General features: G+C 40.9%; 1 non-coding gene across 1 annotated transcript; it reads right to left on the bottom strand.

Moving 5' to 3' along the window:
• Window positions 1-4,134: 4,134 nt before the first annotated feature.
• Window positions 4,135-4,242, bottom strand: LOC130937868 (small nucleolar RNA R71). The gene has a single exon (XR_009069062.1). It is a non-coding gene; the product is annotated as a small nucleolar RNA R71 (small nucleolar RNA).
• Between the last annotated feature and the right edge of the window lie 3,598 nt (window positions 4,243-7,840).

The following is a 7,840-nucleotide window of genomic DNA, read 5'->3' as shown; positions in this document are numbered from 1 at the left end:
ATCCTCAGTTCAAAATCAAATCTAGCTTTTACATAAGACCAAGATTCAATTAATATTTAAAAAATTGAACAGCATGATTGCTTCAGAGTGATCAAGATTGCTTTATTCAACAACAACTAAGAATATATAATTTCAAAAATTGAACAGAAAATAAAACAATTAATAGTTTAACATATAACATTCTCCAAAAATTATAGACTAACCTGAATGAGCGACCGGAGAAGACGACGTTGGAGCCTGGAGGAAGCTGGCTGCTGGAGAGGGAACGGCTGACTGAAGACGAAGCTGGCTGCTGGAGAGGGAACCGCGAACAACACCTCTGACAGAGATACCGACTGAGACACCAATGACCGAGAGAATGTTGGTTGCTGCGTCGCTGCCGCTACCAGGAAGACGATACACTAGATGGTTGATGAGCGGATAATTTGTACCCTTTTTGGCATTGTTTTTAGTATGTTTTCAGTAGGATTTAGTTAGTTCTTAGTATATTTTTATTAGTTTTTAGTTAAAATTCACTTTTCTGGACTTTACTATGAGTTTTTGTGTTTTTCTGTGATTTCAGGTATTTTCTGGCTGAAATTGAGGGACCTGAGCAAAAATCTGATTCAGAGACTGAAAAGGACTGCAGATGCTGTTGGATTCTGACCTCCCTGCATTTGAAGTGGATTTTCTGGAGCTACAGAAGTCCAATTGGCGCGCTCTCAACGGCGTTGGAAAGTAGACATCCTGGGCTTTCCATCAATATATGATAGTCCATACTTTGCCCAAGATTTGATGGCCCAAACCGGCGTTCAAAGTCACCCTCAGAAATTCCAGCGTTAAACGCCGGAACTGGCACCAAAATGGGAGTTAAACGCCCAAACTGGCATAAAAGCTGGCGTTTAACTCCAAGAAGAGTCTCTACACGAAAATGCTTCATTGCTCAGCCCAAGCACACACCAAGTGGGCCCGGAAGTGGATTTTTATGTCATTTACTCATCTCTGTACACCCTAGGCTACTAGTTTTCTATAAGTAGGACCTTTTACTATTGTATTTTCATCCAGGAATCTTGGTAGCTATCTTTGAGTTTTATGCTATCTTAGATCATTGGGAGGCTGGCCTCACGGCCATGCCTAGACCTTGTTCTTATGTATTTTCAACGGTGGAGTTTCTACACACCATAGATTAAGGTGTGGAGCTCTGCTGTACCTCGAGTATTAATGCAATTACTATTGTTCTTCTATTCAATTCCGCTTGTTCTTGTTCCAAGATATCACCTGTTCTTCAACTTGATGAATGTGATGATCCGTGACACCCATCATCATTCTCACTTATGAACAAAGTGACTGACAACCACTCTTGTTCTACAAGCATACGAGGCTTAGTGAATATCTCTTGGATTCCTGATACACGATGCATGGTTGATCGCCTGACAACCGAGTGCTCGCCTGACAAACGAGCCAGCCATTCCGTGAGATCAGAGTCTTCGTGGTATAGGCGAGAACTGATGGCAGCATTCAAGAGAATCCGGAAGGTCTAACCTTGTCTGTGGTATTCTGAGTAGGATTCAATGATTGAATGACTGTGACGTGCTTCAAACTCCTAGCAGGCGGGGCGTTAGTGACAGACGCAAAAGAATCGATGGATTCTATTCCGGCCTGACCGAGAACCGACAGCTGATTAGCCATATGCTGTGACAGAGCATGGGAACATTTTCACTGAGAGGATGGGAGGTAGCCACTGACAACGGTGAAACCCTTGCATAAGCTTGCCATGGAAAGGAGTAAGAAGGATTGGATGAAGACAGTAGGAAAGCAGAGAGACGGAAGGGAAGGCATCTTCATACGCTTATCTGAAGCTCTCACCAATGATATACATAAGTATCTCTATCTTTATCTTTATGCTTTATTCATTTATCACTATACCCATTTGAGTCTGCCTGACTGAGATTTACAAGGTGACCATAGCTTGCTTCATACGAACAATCTCCGTGGGATCGACCCTTACTCGCGTAAGGTTTATTACTTGGACGACCCAGTGCACTTGCTGGTTAGTTGTGCGAAGTTGTGTTTATGCCATGGTATTGAACACCAAGTTTTTGGATTCATTACCGGGGACTATTTGAGCTGTGAAAAGTATTGATCACAATTTCGTGCACCAAGTTTTTGGCGCCGTTGCCGGGGATTGTTCTTGAGTATGGACAACTGACGGTTCATCTTGTTGCTTAGATTAGGTATTTTTCTTCAGAGTTCTTAAGAATGAATTCTAGTGTTTCATGGTGATCTGCTGAAATCTGGCTGGCTGTGAAGCCATGTCTAATCTTATTGGACCGAGGTTTCAACTGATCATCACAATAGCTTGTTGATCTCTATCAATCTTGCTATTGGAGCAATGATCTGCTAAGGCTTGGCTGGCCATTGGCCATGTCTAGTGTTTTGGACCGAAGCTTTCTTTGAAAGCTTGGCTGGCTGTGAAGCCATGTCTAATTCCTGGACCGGAGTCTTAGACTAGCATTGCAATGATTCCTGGAAATTCAAATTGAGAATTCTGAAACCTTTATTTTCTGTTTTCACATAATTTTCGAAAAAAGCACAAAAAAATTTTTAAAAATCATAAAAACCAAAAATACTTTATGTTTCTTGTTTGAGCCTAGTGTCTAATCTTAAGTTGGTGTCTTGCATGCCTTGTTTATTTGATCTTGGTTCTATTTTCAAGTCAATAGTACAGGGGACTGAAGATTCAGAACATGCAGCAGAGGAATTACACAGAAAAAGCTGGGCGTTCAAAACGCCCAGTGAAGAAGGACAGACTGGCGTTTAAACGCCAGCCAGGGTGCCTGGTTGGGCGTTTAACGCCCAAAAATGTAGCATTTTGGGCGTTAAACGCCAGAATGGATACCATTCTGGGCGTTTAACGCCAGGATGGCACAAGAGGGAAGATTTTGTTTTTCAAATCAATTTTTTTTTCAAGTTTTCAAAGTTTTTCAAAATCAAATCTTTTTCAAATCATATCTTTTCAATCAAATGTTTTCAAAATCAATTTCTTTCCTTTTTCAAAGATACTTACTAACAATTAATGATTTGATTGAACATCTCAAGTTTGTTACCTTTTCTGTTGAGAAAGGTTTAATGTTTGAATCATATCTTTTCTTGTTAGGCAAGTCATTAATTTTTAAAATCAAATCTTTTTTTTTTTAAAAAATGTTTTTCAAATCATATCTTCTCAATCACATCTTTTTAAAAAACCAATCATATCTTCTTAACCACATCTTTTTCAAAATAGTTTTCAATCAAATTTTTTTGATTTCTATTTTCAAAGTCTTTTTCAAAAATCACTTGATTTCTTCCCCACTTTTATTTTTCGAAAATCAATTAGTGTTTTTCAAAATATTTTCAAACTTCTTCACTTAATTTTCGAAAATTACTTCCCCTCTTCTCATATCCTTCTATTTATGGAGTATCACTCCTTCTTAATGCACAATTCGAACTCTATCTAATCAAGTTCGAATTCTTCTACCTCCTTCTTCTATTTTTCTTTTTCTCTGACACCTCAAGGAATCTCTATACTGTGACATAGAGGATTCCACATTTTCTTGTTCTCTTCTCTTTCATATGAGCAGGAGCAGAGACAAAGGCATTCTTGTTGAAGCTGACCCTGAACCTGAAAGGACCTTGAAGCGAAAGCTAAGAGAAGCTAAGGCACAACTCTCTGTTGAGGACCTGACCGAATTCTTCAAAGAAGAAGAACCTATGGCAGCCGAAAACAACAACAATGCCAACAATGCAAGGAAGGTGCTGGGTGACTTTACTGCACCTACTCCCGACTTCTATGGGAGAAGCATCTCTATCCCTGCCATTGGAGCAAACAACTTTGAGCTTAAGCCTCAGTTAGTTTCTCTAATGCAACAGAATTGCAAGTTCCATGGACTTCCATTGGAAGATCCTCATCAGTTTTTAGCTGAGTTCTTGCAAATCTGTGACACAGTCAAGACTAATGGGGTTGACTATGAGGTCTACAGACTGATGCTATTCCCTTTTGCTGTAAGAGACAGAGCTAAAATATGGTTGGACTCACAACCTAAAGAAAGCCTGGACTCTTGGGAAAAGCTAGTCAATGCCTTCTTGGCAAAGTTCTTTCCACCTCAAAAATTGAGTAAGCTTAGAGTGGAAGTCCAAACCTTCAGACAGAAGGATGGTGAATCCCTCTATGAAGCTTGGGAAAGATACAAACAATTAATCAGAAAGTGTCCCTCAGACATGCTTTCTGAATGGAGCATCATAGGTATTTTCTATGATGGTCTCTCTGAACTATCCAAGATGTCTTTGGATAGCTCTGCTGGAGGATCTCTTCATCTGAAGAAGACGCCTACAGAGGCTCAAGAGCTCATTGAAATGGTTGCAAATAACCAATTCATGTACACTTCTGAAAGAAATCCTGTAAACAATGAGACAAGTCAGAAGAAAGGAGTTCTTGAGATTGATACTCTGAATGCCATTTTGGCTCAGAATAAGATATTGACTCAACAAGTCAATTTGATTTCTCAAAGTCTGTCTGGAATGCAAAATGCACCAAGCAGTACTAAGGATGCTTCCTCTGAAGAAGAAGCTTATGATCCTGAGAACCCTTCAATGGAAGAGGTGAATTACCTAGGAGAACCCTATGAAAACACCTATAATTCTTCATGGAGAAATCACCCAAATTTCTCATGGAAGAATCAAGAGAGACCTCAACAAGGTTTCAACAATAATGGTGGAAGAAACAGGTTTAGCAATGGCAAGCCTTTTCCATCATCTTCTCAGCAACAGACAGAGAATTCTAAGCAGAACCCCTCTGACTTAGCAACCATGGTCTCTGATCTAATCAAAACCACTTAAAGTTTCATGACTGAAACAAGGTCCTCAATTAGGAATTTGGAGGCACAAGTGGGACAGCTGAGCAAGAAAGTTACTGAACTCCCTCCTAGTACTCTCCCAAGTAATACAGAAGAAAATCCAAAAGGAGAGTGCAAAGCCATAACCATGGCCGAATCTGGAGAGGAAAGAGAGGAAGTGGACGCCACTGAGGAAGGCCTCAATGGGCGTGCACTGACCTCCAATGAGTTCCCTAGTGAGGAACCATGGGAATCTGAGGCTCAAAATGAGACCATAGAGATTCCATTGGATTTACTTCTGCCATTCATGAGCTCTGATGAGTATTCTTCCTCTGAAGAGGATGAGTATGTCACTGAAGAGCAAGTTGCTAAATACCTTGGAGAAATCATGAAGCTAAATGACAAGTTATTTGGAAATGAGACTTGGGAGGATGAACCCCCTTTGCTCACCAAAGAACTGGATGACTTGTCTAGGCAGAAATTACCTCAAAAGAGACAAGATCCTGAGAAGTTTTCAATACCTTGCACCATAGGCACCATGACCTTCAAGAAGGCTCTGTGTGACTTAGGGTCAAGTGTAAACCTCATGCCTCTCTCTGTAATGGAGAAGCTAGGGATCTTTGAGGTGCAAGCTGCAAGAATCTCATTAGAGATGGCAGACAACTCAAGAAAACAAGCTCATGGACTTGTAGAGAATGTTTTGGTAAAAGTTGAAGACCATTACATCCCTACTGATTTCATAGTCCTAGAGACTGGGAAGTGCATGGATGAATCCATCATCCTTGGCAGACCCTTCCTAGCCACAGCAAAGGCTGTGATTGATGTTGATGGAGGTGAACTGATCATTCAAGTGAATGAAGAATCCTTTGTGTTTAAGGCTCAAGGATATCCCTCTGTCACCATGGAGAGGAAGCATGAAGAGCTTCTCTCAATTCAGAGTCAAACAGAGCCCCCACAGTCAAACTCTAAGTTTGGTGTTGGGAGGCCACAACCAAACTCTAAGTTTGGTGTTGAACCCCCACATTCAAACTCTAAGTTTGGTGTTGGGAGGTTCCAACATTGCTCTGAGTATCTGTGAGGCTCCATGAGAGCCCTCTGTCAAGCTACTGACATTAAAGAAGCGCTTGTTGGGAGGCAACCCAATGTTATATTTTATCTATTTTCTTTTGTTATTTTATGTTTTTTATAGGTTGATGATCATAAGAAGACGCAAAATCAATTGAAAAAGCAAAAACAGAATGAAAAACAGGAAGAAAAACAGCACCCTGGAGGAAGAACCCACTGGCGTTTAAACGCCAGTGAGGCTAGCAGTTGGGCGTTTAACGCCCAGTCTGGCACCATTCTGGGCGTTTAACACCAGAAAGGGGCACCAGACTGGCGTTAAACGCCAGAAAAGGGCAAAAACCTGGCGTTAAACGCCAGGAATGGGCACCAGCCCGGCGTTTAACGCCAGAAATGGCTCAAAACGTGATTTTGAGTGCCATTTGGTGCAGGGATGACTTTTCCTTGACACCACAGGATCTGTGGACCCCACAGGATCCCCACCAACCCTACCACTCTCTCTCTTCTTCACTCCTTCATTTTCACACAACCTAAACACCACTTCTCCCCCTCTTTGGCCGAATACATAAGCCACACCCTTCTTCCTCATTTCTTCTTCTTCTACTCCCTTCTTTCTTCTTTTGCTCGAGGACGAGCAAACCTTTTAAGTTTGGTGTGGTAAAAGCATTGCTTTTTGTTTTTCCATAACCATTTATGGCATCCAAGGCCGGAGAAACCTCTAGAAAGAGGAAAGGGAAGGCATAAGCTTCCACCTCCGAGTCATGGGAGATGGAGAGATTCATCTCAAGGGTGCATCAAAACCACTTCTATGAAGTTGTGGCCTTGAAGAAGGTGATCCCTGAGATCCCTTTCAAACTCAAAAAGGGTCAACTTTAATCAAAGGTTGGACCAAGTCCTCATAAACATTTGTGAAGAGGGCGCTCAATGGAAGAGAAACTCAAGAGGGAAGCCGGTTCAACTGAGAAGGCATGACCTCAAGCCCATCACTAAGAAAAGGATGGAGCAAACAAGAGACTCCTCTCATCAAGAGATCCCTGAGATGCCTCAAGGGATGCACTTTCCTCCACAAGACTATTGGGAGCAACTAAACACCTCCCTAGGAGAATTGAGTTCCAACATGGGACAACTAAGGGTGGAGCACCAAGAACATTCCATCCTCCTCCATGAAATTAGAGAAGATCAAAGAATCACGAGAGAGGAGCAACAAAGACAAGGAAGAGACATTGAGGAGCTCAAGCACTCCATAAGACCTTCAAGAGGAAGAACAAGCCGCCATCACTAAGGTGGACCCGTTCTTTAATCTCCTTGTTCTTTGCTTTTCTGTTTTTCGAAAATTATGCTTTATGTTTATCCATGTTTGTGTCTTATGATCATTAGTGTCTTAGTGTCTATGCCTTAAAGTTATGAATGTCCTATGAATCCATCACCTTTCTTAAATGAAAACTGTTTTTATTACAAAAGAACAAGAAGTACAGGATTTCTAATTCATCTTTAAAACTAGCTTAATTAGTTTGATGTGGTGACAATACTTTTTGTTTTCTGAATGTATGCCTGAACAGTGCATATGTCTTTTGAATTTGTTGTTCATGAATGTTAAAATTGTTGGCTCTTGAAAGAATGATGAAAAAGGAGACATGTTATTGAGGATCTGAAAAATCATAAAAATGATTCTTGAAGGAAGAAAAAGCAGTGAATACAAAAAAAAAACGAAAAAGAAAGAGAAAAAAAAAAGAAAAAGAAAGAAATAAAGTTGTGATCCAAGGCAAAAAGAGTGTGCTTAAGAACCCTGGACACCTCTAATTGGGGACTCTAGCAAAGCTGAGTCACAATCTGAAAAGGTTCACCCAAATATGTGTCTGTGGCATGTATGTATCCGGTGGTAATACTGGAAGACAGAGTGCTTTGGGCCACGGCCAAGACTCATACAC

Source organism: Arachis stenosperma, chromosome 6 (assembly GCF_014773155.1).
Source record: "Arachis stenosperma cultivar V10309 chromosome 6, arast.V10309.gnm1.PFL2, whole genome shotgun sequence".
NCBI classification, from domain to species: domain Eukaryota; kingdom Viridiplantae; phylum Streptophyta; class Magnoliopsida; order Fabales; family Fabaceae; genus Arachis; species Arachis stenosperma.
The sequence above is the reverse complement of the archived record's forward strand: the minus strand, read 5'-3'. Positions and strand labels throughout refer to the sequence as shown.